Source organism: Neophocaena asiaeorientalis, unplaced genomic scaffold (genome assembly GCF_003031525.2).
Source record: "Neophocaena asiaeorientalis asiaeorientalis breed wild unplaced genomic scaffold, Neophocaena_asiaeorientalis_V1.1 scaffold39, whole genome shotgun sequence".
Classification (NCBI taxonomy): domain Eukaryota; kingdom Metazoa; phylum Chordata; class Mammalia; order Artiodactyla; family Phocoenidae; genus Neophocaena; species Neophocaena asiaeorientalis.
This window is the reverse complement of record NW_020175670.1, coordinates 6024329-6046230: the sequence shown is the minus strand read 5'-3', so window position 1 is coordinate 6046230 and position 21902 is coordinate 6024329. Positions and strand designations below refer to the sequence as shown.

Here is a 21902-nt window from a genome sequence, read left to right as displayed (position 1 = left end):
AAGGCCTGTGTGTAATGTGATCGCTTCTGAGTGTAAAATGCTGGTTTTCCTATCTGAAGCTGAACATCTGTTTGGGCCCTGATGACTTTGGAGATAGTACTTTTCCTGTGTAGCCTTTAGACCACAGAAGCCCAGTTGGCCATCTTCTATTAGTGGGTACTTGATTTGCAGTTTGGGGACCTGGGTTTTTTCGGCTCAAAGTTCATGCCTTTGTTAATCTCCTGTCCACTTAGATGGTGAGAGGGGCTCAGGCAGGGTGTGAAGATTTGTCCCAAATCTGTCATGTTGATGGAGTGGGGGAGATACAGGATGGGGAGGGGAAATGCACCCAGTCTTCAACTCTCCAGAGAAAAAGTATGTGCAACTGGATAAAAAAAAATTGTGAAATATGAGTCAGGCTTCTCTTGGTCTGGCAGTGTAAGAATTATACGTCTTTCTTTGAGGTAGAAAAGGAAAATCTGTAACAAGTATATTCAAGTAATTAGTGCGCCTCACCTTCTACAACCATTTAAATTATTGTACACCCATGACTAGGTCTCCTGCCAATTTCAGTTCAATGTATTCAATGTATTTTTCAATGTATTCAGTGTATTTTAATACATTTAATGCATTTAAATAATAACACTGCATCATAGAATCCTCAGTGACAGCCCACAAAACAGAAATATTCCATGTACACCAAAGACCAGTGGCAAACTCTCCACCCCCTTGTCTCCTGGAGATTGCTTCCCCTGCTTCGACATTATGTCTAGCAAACTAGTTGCTGTTGTGGGGAACTGACTGGCATGTATCTTGTATCTCTTCCTTGAGGCTTTTCCTTTCTTTCAGAGGCTCCTTTCTTTTGGGCAGGATCCCTGCTTTTCCTTTGCTTTCACCAGTGCTATTCTAACTTCTGCCTTCTTGAGCACTTCTAAATACACATATCTTATCATAAATCTTTTTCTCAGTTGCCACAAAAAATCCTGCCTGTCTTTGTTCCAATCTGGAGCTGAAAATGATTTCAGCCATGATTGAGAAGTATAAGAATGCCTGGGATTAGTCCTTCTAGCAAGGAAAAGGAGAGCCATATATTTGGATTCAAATTTAAATGATGTCAAACCACTGTCATCAGCTGCAGAAACCCTTAAAGGGTCTTGAAATCTCCTTTGGTATACTTTTTGGGGTTAAAACCTGATTTTCCTCAAACTCCAAGAACTTTGGACAGTAACTTGCTGTAATTTACGATGACAGTCTTTCTTTCTCGCTCTCTCTTTCTCTGGCTGTGATAAGGGAGTAGAAGAGGGTGTTGGACGTATATACAGGAAATAGGAGGGGAAAAGGCAGAAAAACCTTACATGTTGACAGTACCATAACTTCCTACGTTTACTAAAATGATACTGTCACTCTTCCTATACACAGACTATCTGGTAATATCAGAGAAATATCTGTAATAATGTTGACTTTAAAAATATAATAGCAATGCATGTTCATTGTAACAAAATGTGGCATATGCCTTTTAACCTAAATATACGTGTACACATTTTATTTATGAGTATTTAACTTTTTATTAAAAACACCATCATGCTAGTGCTTTCCCTTCAAAGTGTGCAGAATCTATAGAAAGGAGCTTAAAGTAAACATTGCTTCTTAATATAAGAGAAATACAGCTGATGCTTAAATGGATCACTTGAATTAATGAAGGGCAAGCAACTATGGTATCTTTTCTGAGTCCCATAGCTATCTTTTTTTCCTTTTCATCCTCTACATCTCAGGAAAAGTGATTTCAAGATGTAGATTGTGGTAAAGTTTCTATTAAATTCTAGAGCCATGAAAATACATGGACAGTTTTGTCATGGTGGCAGGGGGGTTCTGTGTAAAACTTGGACCAAAAGTTCAAAACCCAAACCAAGAGTTTTGGATTTCCCCAAGGGCTACCCATTTGACATGTCATCCAGGAAAGACCCAACACACATAGATATGGAAGGAAAAACAAAAGTTTCTCTTCCAACAGGGGCTAGACTCTTGTGGTTTCAGTTTAGAAACTAGATTGTGCAATTGTACTCATGAAAAAAGTCACCAGCATTTTTAGCTTAAGCTGATGTTCAATTTTTTTTTCTGACCTGTGACCAGCCAGCCTTAAGAAGTTATATTACCTTAAAGCTCCCTCTGATTTACCATTCCTTTCTTTAGAGGGCTGAAGTGATCATATTTAAAATTCTTTCCTACATTCATTCACGCTGTTTGGAGTTTAAACGTTAGTGCTACTTCCTTTATGTATTTGGTCATGACCGGTTTTATTTCTCAACAGGTATGTAGCTCATTATTTTATCTACCAATTATAATTACTTCTTGTTTCTTTTGCCAATTTTGAGAGTGCTTAACGATTCTTAAATGCTAGATCTTTAACAAATTAATTACTAAAATGCAGAATAAATAACATAGCAAATTCACTTGCCTTCATAGTCTTTTAGAGTTTGATCAAGAACTTTTCAATTATTATCAAGTTTTTCCTTTTCCTATAAAATATTGGCTGAAGTACAATTTATAAATAATATCACCAGTCCGGAAAAAAGAGTTGAATGAACCCTTCTGCTCACCACATAATAAGCTTTGTTCTAAATTATTATTTTAAATTACTTTAGATGGCTATAGAAAGGCTGCTTTTCAGAAAAATTGCAAGTAACTGGGCAGTATGAAGTAATAGCCTTAAAATGTTCATATACTGTGACTGCTTCTAAGAATTAGTCCTAAGAAAACAATAAGTGTTTTATTATAAAAGCAAAGCTTTTCAACACAATGATTTTTTTATAATAGAAAAACCTAAAAATCATTTAAAATGAAAGGCATGACTAAATAAATTATATTTCAGCCTATTAAATATTCATTAAGGTATTTTTTGAAGAATGTTTAATACATGAGAAAAAAATTTGAGTACAAAATTACATATTTTTGTTTAAAAGGGCCTATATATTTTTATACATGAGTTCAGAATATGAAGGTAGATAAACCAATATGTTAAAAGTTATCATCTAGTGTATAATAAGATTACGTATGATTTTTAAATGATTTTTATTTTTCATGTATTTTCTGTGATTTGCATATATTACTTTTACAATAAAAAAGGTAAAAAATCCTTATTAAAAGAAAGTCAATTTATGGTGTGAGGTTAATAGTGAAACTAGTAAAATGATTTTGATGTGAGAATTATTTTGATATTTTGAAGAAAACCTAATGCTTGAAAGCCCTAAGCCTATAATTAAATTTTATCTTTTAAGATTTAGTGGATCTTTAGGTTTAAAGGGATTTTGAGTTTCTTTTATCTTGAACCTTGAAAATCACTTTTAATGAGAGATGTTGGAGTTATTAAATAGGTTTGGCTTATATTTTTAAAATAAGAGAGAATTAGCTTTAGCTAGTATCAGAATTTAAGTAAAATATAAAATATTTGAATGATGAATATAGAGGATTATCTAAAAAATTTTAACATGTGAAAATATTCCCAAAGGGAGCCTTTAAGAGGCACATATTCCTTATGCATCTTAAATATTTAATTTAGAAATAACTGACTTTCAAATATTTTGAAACACATACCTACTACGCAAATCATTCATTTGGTATAAAGTAGGAAAATTATCTCGTAGCCTTTCATGACCGTTTTTCTACACAGTAATATCAAGTATCTTAAAGTTTGTTAGTTTCAAATGCTAAATATTAGTTGGAATACTTTACGATTATTTGAAAAGTTGATTAGTTTAGTGAAGGAAAGCATTTTCCTTTTAAATATGAGTGAAATCTCCTGTTTGCTTGTGTAATATTCCTGATCACATGTTTTGCTTTTGTTTGTGTTTCTTTCTGGCTTTGGTTTAACAATAATCCATGGTCATGTCAGACAAGCTATGGTTCATGAGACAGACAACATATCAGTTAGCAATGTTTCAGCTGCAACTTATACAATACCTAATGGTAACTTACAAAAATCTGGATTCCCACATAAGAAGTCTGGAGATCTGCATTCTGCCATTGGTTCAGTGGCTCAGTGATACTGCCTTTGCAGTTCTCGTGTCTTTCATCATAGTTGCAAGATGGCTGCTGCAGCTTTGAGCCTTGTGCCTCCATCGAGAGGTGTAGAATTGGGTGGAGGTGGAAAGGAAGCTGATCTGGCAATGGCTGTTGCTTTTTCTAGGAAAGCAAGAATTTTCCCAGAGATCTCCTAAACAGATATCAACTTTCATGTCGTTGCTAGGACTGGGTTACGTGGCCAGGCCAGCTGTGAGGAGGGTGAGGAAACAGGAAGTAGAATTGTTATATAATGGCCTTAGACCATGCATTCCCGATAGGGAAGCAAAGGGAGGAATGCAGTTAGGGTAGGGATGGGGTGAGGGTAGATGGGATGGTGATGATAATCCCTAAGGGGGAGAATTGTTTATTGGTGGGGAAGAGAGGCAGAAAAAAGATATTACTCTTTTTATGTATGTAGCACAGGTATGCATACAATACATAAACAGACGTAGAGTATATTTATGGTATTAAAATTTCATGAGTAGGGTGATTAGGGAAAAAGTGTCTAAAAATGCTCTGAGGTGGATGATAATGAAAAAAAGGTTGAGAAATAGTGGCGTAGGCCAAGAATGATCCATTGCCTAAGGCTTTGCACAAAGTCCTACAAACAAAATTGGATTATCTTATTAATGACAAAGAGAGGCTTGGATATTGAGTAGAAAACTAACAATGCCTGCCACTGATAATGTCATAAATTAAATTGAGGAACAACTTACATTATCTTGTAATTGGTGGTCTCTCATTGGATTGTGAATTTCTTAAGAGTAGGAACTGTGTTCTATTCATTTTTGTATATTAGTACACTAGGCCCTCAGTATATATATATTGTGTATTGAATGAAACAAACAGTGTTTTACCTAACATTGTTTTACAGCTGGACCAGTTACCCCCAGACATTAATTTGAACACTTCTCCACCCAAAAACCATCAGTAGCTTCCAGTTCCTTAGAGGTACAAGGTCTACCTTCTCACTCACATTTCCTACCACATTCTCAACTCTGGTCTGGGGTCCAGGCACACTTATCTACTTGGTCCCTAAACACATCTTTGGTCACAATCCTCTGTGCTTTTGCACATGCCAATCCCTCTCTTGTGACCTTTCCAACTCCTTTCGCCTCAAGACTCTATTCTAGGTCACTTTCTCTGGGAGTCCTTAGGTGGTTCCACTTGCCTAGAAGACCTTTTCCTTTGTCTCCCTCAAATCCTTCCCCTCACAGCCTAGTTTAAGTCCTACTTCTTCGCAAGTTCTTTCAGTGCCCTCAGCCCACGTGTACCTCCATCCCTTATTCTTTTTTTTGTTTTTCCTTTTTTGTTTTTTCGGCTTTTGTTTGTTTGTTTATTTGGGGTTTTGTTTTGTTTTTTTGCAGTACGTGGGCCTCTCACTGTTGTGGCCTCTCACGCTGCGGAGCACAGGCTGCGGACGCGCGGGCTCAGTGGCCATGGCTCACGGGCACAGCCGCTCCGCGGCAAGTGGGATCTTCCCGAACTGGGGCACGAACCCGTGTCCCCTGCATCCGCAGGCGGACTCTCAACCACTGCGCCACCAGGGAAGCCCTGTTTGTTTTTAATGATTCCCATCCTTTTAAAATCCTATTGTATTTCTGATCTGTTTCACTCTTTGGTGTACCTAATTAAGTAATTAAGTGTACCTAATGTCTTTAGTTGTTAGTTGCCTGACTCAAGCATTTATATCTTATCTCCACAATAGGCTAAATTCCAGGAGAGCAGGGAATCTCTCACAATGACCAGTGTAGTGTTGTGCATCTAGGAAGCAATTAATAAAAGCTGGTTAAATAATAGATAAAAACGATAAATATCAATAGATAAAATGAGAGCCAGTAAGTAGTTGGACATTTTGCTTTCTTTGCAGTTCTAACACCCACTGTATACTATTTGTGTTTTAACATTAATAACCCAGCACAGCACCATGGGGATTCACTCACAAGAGACAAACCTAAAGGCTTGATTTAGGAGCTAGAAACCATCCACTAGCTCAGTTCTGCCTTCCATTTCCTGATCCTCTCTGCATGAGAGAATTGGAAGCATGGAGGTGTGGTGTAAAGCTCAGGGCTTTGGAGTTAACCAGGGTTAAGTTATTAATTTCTCTGGATCTCAGTCATCACATCTGCAAAAAGGGGATAGTATTATTTACCTTGTGGGATAGTTGTGAGGATAAAATTAGGTCATATATAAAAGTGCTTGGGCTTCCCTGGTGGCGCAGTGGTTGAGAGTCCACCTGCCAATGCAGGGGACACGGGTTCGTGCCCCAGTCCGGGAGGATCCCACATGCCGCAGAGCGGCTGGGCCCGTGAGCCACGGCCGCTGAGCCTGTGCATCCAGAGCCCGTGCTCCGCAACGGGAGAGGCCACAACAGTGAGAGGCCCACGTACCGCAAAAAAAAATAAATGAATAAAAATTTAAAAATTAAAAAAAATAAAAGTGCTTGCCTCAGGATCTGGCACCGTGTAGGCACTCAATAAATGGTGCTGTCGATGGGTTGGTTTATCAGCCTGATGTTTTGGGGGCAATATGTCTTTGCTTTATTGAATTTCCCTCTCAACATTCCCCTGAAGAGAAGAAGTCACTTAGGAGTACTTATTTAAAAGGTATTTTCTACCTAAGGAGTTGGAATAAGAGTAGTATCTACATTTCATAATATTTTGAGCCAGAATGAAACCCTCCTGTCTTATGCGTGATGAAAGAAGCACCTAGAGGTGAGTAGTTACTCCTGGTTATGAGGCCAATGACAGAGATGAAATTGAACTCAAATATCCTGACTCCTGATTAGGGCTTTTCCCCCTTGTCTAGGCTTGCCAGATCTAGCAAATAAAAAACTAGGATACTAGTTAGATATTGAGTTTCAGATAAACAAAGAAATATTTAGTATAAGTATGTTCCATGGCTATTAGTTTAAAAAATAAAACCCCTTTTTAAAGAACAAATAAGAAAAAATAGGTGTGAAGGGAATAGCTTATTGACACGCTATTTTAATAAGAGTTGAGAACTTGCCTTTACAAGGGGAAAATGGCACTTGGAGAAGTGAAGGTATTGATTTTTTTTAAAAATTGTATTATTATAAAAATTTCAAACACATCTAAAAGTTCCCATAAGCTTATCACCCAAATCCAGCAACTGTCAAGATACTGCCATATTTGTTTCATCTTTTTCCCCCTTTGCTGAAGTACTTTAAAGTAAATTCTAGACATCACGTCACTTTACCCACATATGCTATGCATCTCTGAAATCGAGAATATTTTCTTACACTACCATGTGGCCATTAGCCCACCTAACAAAATTAGCAGTAATGCCTTGGAACTTTCTAATACCCAATCTATAATCATATCTACCTGATTGTCTCAAACATACCTTTTCATAATTGACTTATTTAATTCCATATTTAAACAAAGTCCATCCATTATACAGTTGTTATGTCTCTTAAGTATCTTTAATGTTGATTATTTTTAATGGTAAAATGAAGTATGAGGAAAGACACTGGTTGATGTCTGGGGGTAGTTTTATTTAGATTCATAGCAAGTTGTTTGATTACTCTTCTGTAGATAGTACTGTACAAAGACCAGAAGAGACTTTGCAAAGAGCGATGTCATAAATGATTGTTTATGAGATGATCCGTTATGGTAGTTCTATTACTTTGTTTGCAACAGATGAAAAAGAAGGAAAGAAAATGGAGAAAGAGAGAATTTGTTTTGTTTTGTTTTTTGGGGGGGTGGGGGGCGATTGTCTTTTTGTGTGTTTGTGCTGAAGCTGCTTCACATGTAAGTTGAGGATAATAATATAATAATTCTTACTACCCAGATTGTGAAGGTCAGATGTAAAGCTGTCTGAGAGAGCTGTGCTTAGATGTGTAACGTTGTTTCTCCAATTTGACTGTGCTTCTGAGTCATCCTAGTACTTTAAAAATAGCTTCTCTGGTTCTTCCCAGACCTACTGAATGTGTATGTCCCCATGAGGGGCCCAGGAAAACATTTTAAACAACCTCTAATTTTGATGATGCTCAGATTTGGAGATCACAGACTTTACCCCCTGGACATTGATCAATTTATCTGTAAACGGAGGGAATTCCCTGGTGGTCCAGTGGTTAGGACTTGGCGCTTCACTGCCATAGCCCCGGGTGCCATCCCTGGTTGCGGAACTAAAATCCCGGAAGCCGCGTGGCACGGCCAAAAAAAAAAAAAAATTATCTGTAAATTGAGAATAATGATACTTCCCAGGGCTAATGGTATATCACAGCACTGTGGGATGAGTAGCAAATGCAGTGAATAAACACCGAGTACTTCCTTAATACCTTAGTCATGATCAGTGTTATGAACCCAGTGTTATGAATCCACACGTTGGACACTTGACTTTGAGATGGATTAGAATTCTTCAGCTTTCTCTATTCCCCCTGCAACATTTAGTATAGTGCCCAGCATGTAGTCATGCAACATTTACTATAGTGCCAGCATGTAGTCAGAGTGTAGTACATATTGGAGGAATGAGCACATGAATGGTATTATTGACAATTCAGATCAATGACCCTTCAGATTATCAATCCACAGACAATACAGGAGACTGATAGGCCCCTAGTGCTATTCCAGTTTAGGAGGGGCCTGGATTGGGATGGGATTAATGCCCAATGCCTTACCTCTCTTTGTATACAGTTTTTGTTTTTTGGTGAAACTTTCTCCTCTTCCAATCAAAACTGGCTTTGAGGATAGAGAGAGACTTGAAGCACATTCGTATAAACGTGGAAAGGGTAAAAAGGGCTTTATCTTCCAAGGATATTCGCGTTTCAACAAAGCACTGAGCCCCTGGAGAAAGGGCTGTTTCAGTGGTGGGAGGGATGCGCAGTTGGGACGGGACTTCCCATTACCCTGATGTCCCCTGTGGAGTCGAGTACCTTCTGGTAAGGCTGACCCCTGAAGGAGACATGCTGTGCCCGCTGTGCCAGCTGGTCGGAAAGCCCACGCGTCAGACTTTCTTGCAGGGGATCCTTATTGGCAGGGATGGCAGCTACTGCTGGTTGATTGGGAAGCTACTTCCTTTGCCATCTCCCTGTGGGGAGGGCTCCCCTGAGCTGGGCCTCTGGATGATCCCAGATCAAGAACTGTGCTGTGGGGATCTTATCAGATGCTTCTGAACTGCTGTCCTGCTTCAAAATGAGGAACCCTGAACATTCAATTCTATGCACAAGTAGCGGTGATGACTCATAGTCGAGAAGACACTGGAATTCAGCCAGGAGAATATCATTAAAATGAGGAGATGGGATAACAGATTTTGCATGTGATAAAGGAAGTCCTCTCTTTCTGTGCCCCATGATGCAAAAAGGAGGGGACATAGTTTGCCTACTGATAGTTGACTCTGTGATCGTAAAGTTTCCTGGGACCTTATTTTAGAAAAATAGCAAGTGTGGGGAATTCCCTGGTGGTCCAGTGGTTAGGACTCCACGCTCTCACTGCCAACGGCCTGGGTTCAATCCCTAGTTGGGGAACTAAAATCCCACAGGATGCATGGTGCAGCCCCAAAAAAAACCAAAATAGCAAGTGCGAGTCTCACTCTTCTACTTCCTGATTACACCCACCCGTGCATACACACACACATACTCATGGGCCAGGCTAGTAAAACTTCATGGGAAATGGAACACTGAAGAGTTCACTGGGAGGTTTTCAAATTTAATCTTACAAGGTAAGCACTTTGGGGTTGATAAACCCAAAGGAAGTTTTCTGATGGATGTCTGCATGAGATATGTGAGTGTTACAAGATACAAGCAAAATGTACAAGTGAAGAGGTGGTTACAGGAAGGTAAAATGAGTTTAGGGGATTATCTTCTGATGCATTTCAGTTCACTTTGGAATTATGGACATGAGAAGTTGGCTAATGCTGATGTTCTGGGGTTTCTTTTGGAACCCTGAACCCTGAGGAACCCTGAAATGTCTATTGAAAGTAATTTACTATTGCCTCTCGAAAGTAATTTCAGGTGGGCTCGTACCACTAAGGCAAGACTTGAGTGGCCTAGTACATGAAGATGACTGAGCGTCATCTCCTGAGAAGCTGGATTTATATGAAGAGATATTGATCAGAACAAAGAGGGTTGGTGATCCATGGAAACATAGAAAACAAGCAAGTCTGAGAATCGTACTCTGGCAGTGCCCGTCCATGCATTGTCAATGGCCAAAGAATCTTGGCTAATAGACTTCCTGTATTTTGATCCCATTCACAAGACCATAGAGAGGAAGTGAGCCTTAGGCTAAAGCATGCCCTTGAACTTTCTGGTACTCAGTGACAAAAGGAAAGGTGTTGCCATAAATCCTAACTGTGGCAACTATCTCTGTTACGCAAGGAACCTCTTTTCCTAGGGTCTGAGTTTCCCCAGGAATTTTTCTAGCATATTGAGCAAGGTGGTATAGGCACAATCCAAATCACTGGAATATTCCAAGGTGTTTTTTGTTTTGTTTTTACATGAGTGGTATCTGAAAGAGCTATGAGGAGTTCCAGACTAAGAAAGGGACTTACAGACCCAGTGAGACCTGCTCATCTGACAGATGAGGTGCCTGTGGTGGGAGGGGTATCCTGGACTGGTTCAGGGTCATTTCGTTAGTCAGGGGCTAATCCTGACCCAGGATCCAGGTCTCCTGTGTCATACTTTCTTGAAAGTGACTACAGTATCTGATGATACTAGCAAATCCTATTTCTATCCAGGAAGAAACTGGGGATGCATTTATATTTTCTTTTACAAAGAGTCGTGAGTTACTTTTACAGCTCCCTTTTATTACCGAAGCAGTATATGTTTTCGAAGGAAATTTGTAAAACATAGATAAGCACACAAAAAATCTATAACTGCACCAATCAGAGCGTTGCTAGCATCTGGGTTTAGCTTCTTACTCCTCTCTATATTTTTATTGAAAAAATCAGGGTCATGTTTCACATACTGTTTTGAACTTGCTTTTTTTCATGTAACAATGTTGTCATATACCTTTTTTCCACATTATTAAATATTTTTCTAAAATAATAAGGAGTTTAATGATAAAAGAGGTGTGTGTGTATGTTTTTCTCCTTTGAAAAGTTATCCTTTCTGGCAAGTAGTCTTGTGTTTAAAACGTTAAGGCAAATGAGGGCAAAAATGAACAGAAGTGGCAAGTCCATTCCACAGGAAGTGTGTTTTCTGGAAGTCCCTGCTGCTAGAAACACATTTACAATTAGGCCTCCTGGTTTCATACATGTTGATAATAGCTGTGTGGAGGTGTGAGAGTTGGCATAAAGGGTGAACATCAAACTCCAGGTGGGAGCTCTGGTTAATCTACAGAGTCGCAAGTTACCCTGCCGAGAGCAGATATTCAATAGTTATCCAGTTCCTCTCCCTGTTAGGACCTGACCATTTTAATGTTATGGGGAATGCTTTACAAGGCCTGAGAACTTCTCAGTGTGGACATTTGGGAGGCAAATGAGTGATGTGGCCAAAGACTGCTTTCTGTCTCGAGGAAAGCCAGGAGCACGCCTTAGAGTTCTGAGGGATTTTGTGGGGTCTACGTGACATTCCCCTTTGGGCCTCTCTGCCACCTTGGCTGCCTAGTTGTTCTGCTGTTGAGGTCTGTAAAGGGGCTGGGTGTTTTCTCCAATCAGCCTCTGAAAACTCTCTGAAGTGCAAAGTGTTTGCAAGTTCTTTCTGTCACAAATTAGGCCAGTGGACTCTAAATTGGACGTGTTCCCGGGGAAAAGAGGTACAAATTCTGTTTCTATGTGTACAGCTAAGATGGTTGCAACTGAACACTGTCTTGAAATCTGACACCAGCTGGGGCCCCTTGTGCTTGTTTGACTCATGCACCCAGGCTGAGGGCTTTTTAGCACCCATGCCTCTGGGTCAAGTTAGGGGGTGGAGAAGGAAGGACAAGCTAGGGAAGGCAAGAAGAAAAGCCCAGGAGTAGGGAAAGGGCATCTGTGGCAGGAAGGTTGAGCTCTCTGCCCCTTCATGCTCTTTTCTGTTAATATCTGTTCTCAAAGCAGCAGCAGGGGTTGAGAGCACTGACTACAATTTTGAAAGAAGTTCCACTGCGGGTAATATGTTATCGAACAGCATCGCATGCTACAGAGAAATCGTTCATGAAAGGCAGAGCCCATCGATGTCGTAAACTTCGTTGTTGTCTTATTTTAAGAAACTACCACAGCCTCCCAGCCTTCAGCAGCTATCGCCCAGATCAGTCAGCGGCATCAACGTGGAGGCAAGACCCTCAATCAGCAAAAAGTTTATGACTTGATGAAGGCTCAGATGATGGTTAGCATTTTTTAGCAATAAAGCATTTTTAAATTAAGTCATGTACACTATTTTTAAGACAAAATGCTATTGCACACTTAATAGACTACAGTCTAGTCTAGTGTAAACGTAACTAATACACACTGGGAGACCAGAAAATTCATGTGACTCACTTTATTGCCATATTGCTTTATTGTGGTGGTCTGGAACCCGAACCTGCCGTACCTTTGAGGTATGTCTGAAAATCTGGTGATAAAGAAAAAATTAAGTGAGAGGAGTATAGAATAGTATGCAGCAGTTTGTATACTAAAAAAAAGAGCGAGTGTGTGTGTTAGGATAATTACACATATGCATTCGTATATATGTTTGTGAATACGTGCCATAATGTAATAGCTTTGGGAAAATGCATGAAAAACTTAACACAATGGTTGCCTCTGGGAAAATGGCCTGGGGCCCTGGAGGGCAGGCAGAGGAGGAAGACATATTTTTCACTTTTGTACTCTTTGAATTTTACCATAGGCGTGTATTATATTAACTATTCAAAAAGGTAAACATAAAAACATTTAAAGATTACATGTGAGCTCAAATAAGGGAGAAAAATAATGCTGACGAGGAGTTTCTGGAAGGCCTCCTGGAGGAGGTGGTGTCTGAGCTGGGCTCTGAGACAGGTAGAACTTTACCAGGAAGAGTCAGAGCAGAAAAGATTGTACTTTAGGAGATGAGAGTGACACACTTAGGATTACTAAGTGAGGCAACATTAAAAAACAAACAACCCAATCCAAAAATGAGCAGAAGACCTAAATAGACATTTCTCCAGAGAAGACATACAGATGGCTAAGAGGCACATGAAAGGATGCTCAACATCACTAATCATTAGAGGAACGCAAATCAAAACTACAATGAGGTATCACCTCACACCAGTTAGAATGGGCATCATCATAAAATGTCCAAACAACAAATGCTGGAGAGGGTGTGGAGAAAAGGGAACCCTCTTGCACTGTTGGTGGGAATGTAAATACATTCAGCCACTATGGAGAACAGTATGGAGGTTCCTTAAAAAACTAAAAATAGAACTACCATATGACCCAGCAATCCCACTCCTGGGCATATACCCAGAAAAAAGCATAATTCAGAAAAACACATGCACCCCAGTGTTCACTGCAGCACTATTTACAATAGCCAGGTCATGGAAGTAACCTAAATGCCCATTGACAGACGAATGGATAAAGAAGATGTGGTACATATATACAATGGAATATTACTCAGCCATAAAAAGGAACAAAATTGGGTCATTTGTTGAGACGTGGATGGATCTAGAGACTGTCATACAGAGTGAAGTAAGTCAGAAAGAGAAAAACAAATATCGTATATTAACGCATATATGTGGAATCTAGAAAAATGGTACAGATGAACCAGTTTGCAGGGCAGAAATAGAGACAGATGTAGAGAGCAAAGGTATGGACACCAAGGGAGGAAAGTGGCGGGGAGGTGGTGGTGGTGTGATGAATTGGGAGATTGGGATTGACATGTATACACTAATATGTATAAAATAGATAACTAATAAGAACCTGCTGTATAAAAAATAAAATAAAATTTAAAAATTCCAAAAAAAAAAAAGAACAAAAATAAAGATTACGGAGTGAGGAAAGGCAGGGAGAGTTTGGGGGATATTTCATAGTCCCAGGGCAGCAATGGCTAGGTGGAGTGGGGAAGAGGAGAAAGTAATGAGAGAGCTGGTGGGAAGGAGGTTATTTTATACTTAGCATTCACAAATTGGCCCCACTGTTCCTTTCCAATTCGTCTCCTGCCTGTGTTTCAGCCACAAAACCCAACTCTCTACCCTCCAAATACACAGAACCTTCTCCCCTGCACACCCGGGCACCGGCTGCTTCCTCGGTCTGGATGCAGTCCACCAATCACATTTTCTCTCCCCTCTGAGACCGATCTCAGATGTCTCTCCTTTCTGCCTTTCCCACTCCCACTGCCCTTGAAGATTTAAGCACTCTGTCCTCAGCATTCTCTTGGCATTCTGCACTTACCTTTATCATGGCACTTGTCCATTTAAATTTTAATTTTTTCTGGGATGAAGCTGAGCGTAAGGTCATTTGTATGCGGAAGGTTGCTTCTTTTCTCTCTAGTTTAGGATTTTATTCTCTAATGTCCCAGCTATATGGGGCCTTAGTATGATGAAGTACAGCCATACCAGCTACCTTTGCATGGCCATCGCATTACCTCTCCTCAAGAAGTCATTTCTTCTATAGAAAACAACCACAACAAAAAAGTGAGGGTTAGAGACATTATTAACAAAGTATGAAAAATTTTTTTAAAAAACCTCTAAGCCCAGTCTAAACTATATTAACAGTTTCTTTGTTATCTTTTGTCCCCATTAGTCTCTTTAAAAGTATTCCTAGTTTAAAGCCAACTAAAGGCAGACATCCTGTCATTCTTTTAGACTTCTATGGATTTGGAACTTAATGTTCATGGAACATTATGTATGCATAAGCAATGAATTAAACAGCGAAAGAAAAGAATTTTGCTGTGGAGTATCTTGATAGTTTCAGGGTCATTACGAACTTGTTTCTCCCAGTCTCCTGGGAGAAGTTGAGCATCTAGGGAGACAGTTGATGCATCTAGGGAGCTAGTTAATCCCACTGCTGTGTATTATATCTGCAATATAATTAATATAGAAAGTATATACATTGATATCCCAAAAGGGGATTTTAAAAACCTAAGAAAGGCTGTACAGACTTGTGTTCTTAGGTTATTCCTCTTTGTTCCTCTTCTCCCTTAGAGAATTTAGGGAGTAACTGCTGTGCCCTTAGTACAGTTTTATCTGTAGAGGAACACGTATTGGATGAGCTAGAATTCACAGCAAGTCTGGTTTTGTCCACCATTGCACAGATACCTTTCCTATGCCTGAACCCATGCCATTCTGACCATTTTGGGCATTCAAGGGCATCAGACCAGGCTTGTACATTTATTTTTCTACATAAATGAATCATTCAACTGCTTCCTTCTTCAGTTACTAATATATCATGGGTACCTTTCCTCACAATACGTACAAGGTTAACCTAATTCTATTTTTTAATTCAAAATATAGTTGACGTACAATATTACATTAATTTCAGGTGTACTACATAGTGATTTGACATTTGCATGCACTGTGAAATGATCACCACAATAATTCTGGTAACCATCTGTTCCCATACAAAGTTATTACAATATTATTGACCATAGTCCTTATGCTGTTGTATTACATTCCTGTGACATTTATTTTATAACTATAGGTTTGTACCTCTTAATCCCCTTCACCTATTCACCCCTCCCACCCCTATCCTAATTCTTTTTAATGCTGTATCGGATTCCACTGTATGGATACAACAGAATTAATTTAACCACTGCCTTTTGATACCTTTTAGTTATCATCAGTTCTTTTTCTTTTTTTCTTTTTTTGGCTGTTGTGAATAATGCTGCAATGAAATTCTATTTTTCAAAATATTTTTAAAATAGATTTATTTATTTTTATTTACTTATCTTTGGCTACGTTGGGTCTTTGTTGCTGCTCGTGGGCTTTCTCTAGTTGCAGTGAGCGGGGGCTGTTCTTTGTCATGGTGCGGGGGCTTCTCGTTGTGGTGGCTTCTCCTGTTGTGGAGCACGGACTCTAGGCACGTGGGCTTCAGTAGTTGTGGCACGGGGGCTCCGTAGTTGTGGCTCGCGGGCTCCAGAGTGCAGGCTTAGCAGTTGCGGCTCACGGGCTTAGTTGCTCTGTGGCATGTGGGATCTTCCCAGACCAGGGTTTGAACCCATGTCACCTGCATTGGCAGGCGGATTCTTAACCACTGTGCCACCAGGGAAGTCCTGCAATGAAATTCTTGCACATATTTCTTGAATACTTGTATAGGTACAACATGACAATGGGTTTAAAGAGTTAGAATTGCTGGGTTAAAAGGTACATGCATTTAAAATTTTGATAGCTACTAGCAGGGATATACCAAGGACATGGGGGTAGAAGGGGTCCACTCCAGGTATAGGCAGTGAGGGAGTACATCATCTGCTGAGAATTTAAAGACAATAATAAAATCAATGGATGTTTACTTTTTATTATCACCATGTGCTGGCAGTGATAAAGTTAGAGTAATGCTTAGGGGTGTGTATAGATTCCATTAGAGCTGACTTCTGGGGTATATTGTGATTCCCCAACCTTATGGCACTACGTATTCCTGATTCCTGTTTACTGATTCCTAAACAGTACATTAGAATTAAAGAATGATAGCACAATGATTTTAGAGACTATGAAACAGAGCTTGACTTATTTCAATTCTGTTATTCTATGTGACTTTTTGGAGTTTTGTGTTTAAATTTAAAACAGTGAAGCAGAGTGCAAATTGCAAAGTGTGATATTTCTGATCAGTAATTGCAAGTTTTAGTTTGTACAGAAAATATTTTATTGCACTTGAATAATACTTTAAAAATTGAAATTTATCTTTCTTGTAAATTGTTACTTGTTTATTTTAAAGCTATAGAATGAGTCAAGGAAATAATGATTGTTCCTGACTCTTACACATTATTACTGAAGCTAATTTTGCCATTAAAATGAGGGAGGTTAAAAAATGATCAGCTCCGGGTGTTAAAAACACAAAATGTGCCCTGAATTCTGTCATATTGCCTTCTACAAAGATCATTCTTCCGTACATCTTCCAATGGTGTCTGAGAGAGTCTGCTTAAGGGAGAGATCTTTCAATTGTTGTTAGAAATAAGGCCTATAGTAAGAAAGAAAACACCCACCAGCTGAAAAACGTCTTTCCAGCTCTCCCTCCTCATCTGCTGCCTTTATTTTAGGATTGTGTCTTAGTCTATTCGAGCTGTTATAACAAAATGCCACAGACTAGGTGGCTTATAAACAATAGAAATTTATTTCTCACAGTTCTGGAGGTTGGGGAGTCCAAAATGATGGCCCTGGCAGATTCAGTGTCTAGTGAGAGCTTGCTTCCTGATTCATTGATGGTGCCTTCTCACTGTGTCCTCATACGGTGGAAGGGGCAAAGGAGCTCTCTGGGGCTCCTTTATAAGTGCACTAATTCCATTGATGAGGGCTCCACCCTCATGACCTAATCACCTCTCAAAGGCCCCACCTCCTAATACCATCACCATATGAATTTTAGGGGCACACAAGCATCAGATAGCAGCAGATTGCTTAGTTTCATCAAGGTTGCAAAGGTAGGTAAGCTTCCCCCAGATGAGAGACAGTGGGAGGGGAGATAGAGACAACTCTGTGAATGGGTTTGGAGGCAAGCCCTCCTCACTAGCTTGTCCTCTTGGGCAAGTTACTTTACTTCTCTGTGCCTTAGTTTCCCTGGCTGTAAAATAACAACAATGTATTGAGCACATAGTATCATTTTATTTTATTTATTTATTTATTTTTGGCTGTGTTGGGTCTTTGTTGTTGCGCACAGGCTTTCTCTAGTTGCGGCAAGCGGGGGCTACTCTTCGTTGTGGTGCATGGGCTTCTCATTGCGGTGGATTCTCTTGTTGTGGAGCACGGGCTCTAGGCACAAGGGCTTCAGTAGTTGTGGCACGTGGGCTCAGCAGTTGTGGCTCACGGGCGCTAGAGTGCAGGCTCAGTAGTTGTGTTGCATAGGCTTAGCTGCTCCACGGCGTGTGGGATATTCCCAGACCAGGGCTCGAATCCATGTCCCCTGCATTGGCAGGCAGATTCTTAACCACTGCGCCACCAGGGAAGTCCCGAGCACATAGTATTGTTGTAATGATTAATGAGCTAATTTTCATAAAGCACTTTAAACAGTATCTGACCATTGTGTTTATTATTATCCTTATCTACTAAGGGTCAGGCATGCCGCTAGGCATGAGAGATAGAATCTTTTTAATTGCCTTAAAAATCCTTCAAACTATTCACTATTATCCACATTTTACAGTTCTTGTTATGTGAGTTGCCAAAGGTTATACTACTAGTCAGCGATAGAGATGAGAATCTAACCAAGACCTCAACTCCACAACCTGGGCTCTGCAAATGATGGAATATCAGCAATTTTATACTTTGAAGCTGAAACCAAATCACCTCACTCCATGCAGTGCTCTGGGCTAAATATCCTGAACAAAACACCTTCACTTCTTTTACAGTTTGAGCAATCTGTAAATTAAGGGTTTACCCTAATTCTAGAGAATGTTGGAAGCCTTAATGATTGCCCCTAAAGAGAGATGATCTATCTCTCAAAGGAAGTTAAGTAGAAAGAGAACATCTGTTTGAAAAATAGTTTTATATTAATACTGGGAGTTATCTTCTGAGTAAAAAGCCACCAATTTGGAACATATATCTAAGCTATCTATAAGGGTTTACATTTTTAAATTAAGGAAATTAAGTATGGGATATAAAATGTAGATAACAGGGCTTCCCTGGTGGCGCAGTGGTTGAGAGTCCACCTGCCGATGCAGGGGACATGGGTTCGTGCCACGGTCCGGGAGGATCCCACATGCCGCGGAGCAGCTGGGCCCGTGAGCCATGGCCACTGAGCCTGCGCGTCTGGAGCCTGTGCTCCGCAACGGGAGAGGCCACAGCAGTGAGAGGCCCGCGTACCGCAATAAATAAATAAAGAAATAAATAAAATGTAGATAACATATATGTGAAAAAATACTGTGTAGATGGAAAGAGTGCTGACTCAGTGATCCAGTTTCTGGGCTTCAGGTCAGCCCTCACTACCTAAACCACCTTGGTGGGCCTTGGTTTCCTCATGGGAAAATGAGGAAACCTGGGCCTTGGTTTCCTCATGGGAAAATGAGGAAACCTGGGCCTTGGTTTCCTCATGGGAAAATGAGTAGGTTGAACTAGATGACCTTTCAGTTATCTAATCATGCTAAGTTTCTTTCCACAATCAGGAGACATGCTATTTCACATTCTATTTAGTGGTTGCTCAATAATGGGGGAGTACCAGGATTTTGGGGAATTACCAGAATTCACGGACGCAAAGCATATGAAGAAAAAAAGCTACATATTTATTTAACCAAGAGAGGATTAATATCCTTAATCTCTAAAAAGATTTTTAAAAATATTTAAGAAATGATGACCACCTTACTAGAAAAGTAGGCAAAGTAGGTGACTTATGAAAGAAAAAATGTAAGTGGTCAACAAAGAGATGAATTTTAATTTTCACTAGTCGCAAATGAAAACAGATCAAACTGGCAAATATTATACCCAATGATGGCAGTGTGATAAAATGAAAACTCTCATATACTACATATGGAGTACCAATTTGTCCATGTTTTTCATCTTTCTTGTTCCAGTAATTCTGCTCATACCTATTTATACTAAAGAAATAATTGTATATTTGTACAAATTTATTTTTAAAATGTTCACTCAGTGTTATAGTAAAAATTAGAAACAATTTAAATAATAGTTGGTTCAATAAATAATGCTATGTTCATATAATGAAATATGACAGTCATTAAAATTATGTTCAAAGGATCTCAATGATATAAGAAATATTTATGATGTAAATGTTAAATAAAAAAAGCAAGATGCCAAACTATATATAAAGTACGATATTAGTACTGGCAAAAAATGACACTGAAAAAACGAAACAGGAAAAGGTACACTAATATCTCGCAGCTTTTGGTTTTAGGTGGTAGCTGCATTTCTCCTTTAGGTCGTTTAGATAGTTCAGTATTTTTGAAATGTTCCATAACATGTATTAACTACTTTTATAATTAGGAAAAAATGGTATGTATAGATGACTCAGACAAAATGAGGGGAAGAGTTAGCCAAAGTGAGGAGGCCATCTTCAGTCTGATTGGATCAGCAAATAAGGGAGGAAATGTTGCTCACCACTAATGGTTTGAGTATGTGTGTTGAATGATGGTGGTGGTGGTGGTTCTGGTGGGGGGGGGAGATGAGGGAACTCTGGGATGTGATGGTTTTCTTCGTTACAGGTGGTGATTTAGAGCTGGGAGGTACCATGGGCTTGGTGGAGGTCTACCCAGGTATCAGGTAGATTTCATATTTTCACATTAAGTAAAGATCAGATGGAGCTACTTTAAGTCTAAGGGGAAAACATAAAATCTGAAGGTAGAAACTCTTCTCTACCCCTTCACCTTTTCAGACAAAAAGAAAGACCCCCAGGGCCAAGGGTCTTCCTCATTCTCAGAGTTGCTTTGATTTGTGATCTGGTTTTATGTGGGTAGTCCATTTTCACTCTTGAGTTTCTTTTCTTTCTTTTTTTTTTTTTAAGTTATTTTCATTATTACTTTTTGCTGTTTTGCAAAGAGCTAATGCTGCAGAATTGGGGCAAGGAGGGCCAAGGGAAGTTAGTGAACATAGTTATACCAGTTAGGAAGTTCACATAATCTCAAAGTAACTTCAAGAGTATCCTTTGACTAGAATACTTTCTATCCATGGCCTTTACTTCCCAGGGGCAGATGGTGATGTCTTATTGAGATGCAGGTAGAGCTTGTACTTGAAACTCAAGCCTTTCTCTTTATGACTTGGCTGGGAATCCTCACCTTTTTCTCCTCTATCTCCCTTCAACCAGGAGGCAGGCTCTAAGTCTTTGCACTGTCTACCTTTATGTCACTTATTTGATGCATCAACATTCCTTCAAATACTTGAACAAGTCACTGAGGCGCAAAGTATACTTTTTATTTTTTAGTGATACTTTTCTTCATTTTCTCTAAAACTAAAGATGAGAATGAAACCACAGCTTGGACAAAATGCTATAGAAAACAAAAGTTCCCACCCTTTAAAACTTCTATCATGAAAAAATTTGAATATATATAAAAATAGTGAGAATAGACTAACATACCCCCATGTACCATCATTCAACATCAACAGTTCTCAATATTTTCCCAGTCTTATTTCATCCATCATCCTTAGTTCTTTTTTTCTTTTCTGGAATAATCTAAAATAAATCCCAGACATCATATTTATTTCAGCTGTCTGATAAGGACTTTAAAAATGTATATGACTGGGCTTCCCTGGTGGCACAGTGGTTAAGAATCCACCTGCCGGGGCTTCCCTAGTGGCGCAGTGGTTGAGAATCTGCCTGCCAATGCAGGGGACACGGGTTCGAGGCCTGGTCTGGGAAGATCCCACATGCCGCGGAGCAACTGGGCCCGTGAGCCACAATTACTGAGCCTGCGTGTCTGGAGCCTGTGCTCCGCAACAAGAGAGGCCGCAATAGTGAGAGGCCTGCGCACCGCGATGAAGAGTGGCCCCCACTTGCCACAACTAGAGAAAGCCCTCGCACAGAAACGAAGACCCAACACGGCCATAAATAAATAAATATATATTTAAAAAAATCCACCTGCCAATGCAGGGGACATGGGTTCAAACCCTGGTCTGGGAAGATCCCGCATGCCGCGAAGCAACTAAGCCCGTGCACTGCAACTACTGAGTCTGCGCTCTAGGGCCCGCCAGCCACAACTAGTAGCCCGCGTGCCACAACTACTGAAGCCCGTGCACCTAGAGCCCATGCTCTGCAACAAGAGAAGCCACCGCAGTGAGAAGCCTGCGTACCGCAATGAAGAGTAGCCTCTGCTCGCCGCAACTAGAGAAAGCCCACACGCAGCAACAAAGACCCAACGCAGCCAAAAATAAATTTTAAAAAATAAA

At 39.8% G+C, this 21902-nt stretch overlaps 1 protein-coding gene across 2 annotated transcripts in view; it reads left to right on the top strand.

Moving 5' to 3' along the window:
* RHOH (ras homolog family member H) overlaps positions 1 to 21902 on the top strand; it is a 37015-nt gene that overhangs the window by 7768 nt on the left and 7345 nt on the right. The window contains exon 1 of one of the 2 annotated variants that reach the window (XM_024731642.1): positions 1986 to 2287. The exons of the other annotated variant lie outside the window; for it this stretch is intronic. The gene's annotated coding sequence lies outside the window, so the exon portion shown is untranslated. Of the gene's footprint in view, positions 1 to 1985; positions 2288 to 21902 lie in introns of those variants that run through there. 2 annotated transcript variants of the gene reach the window in all.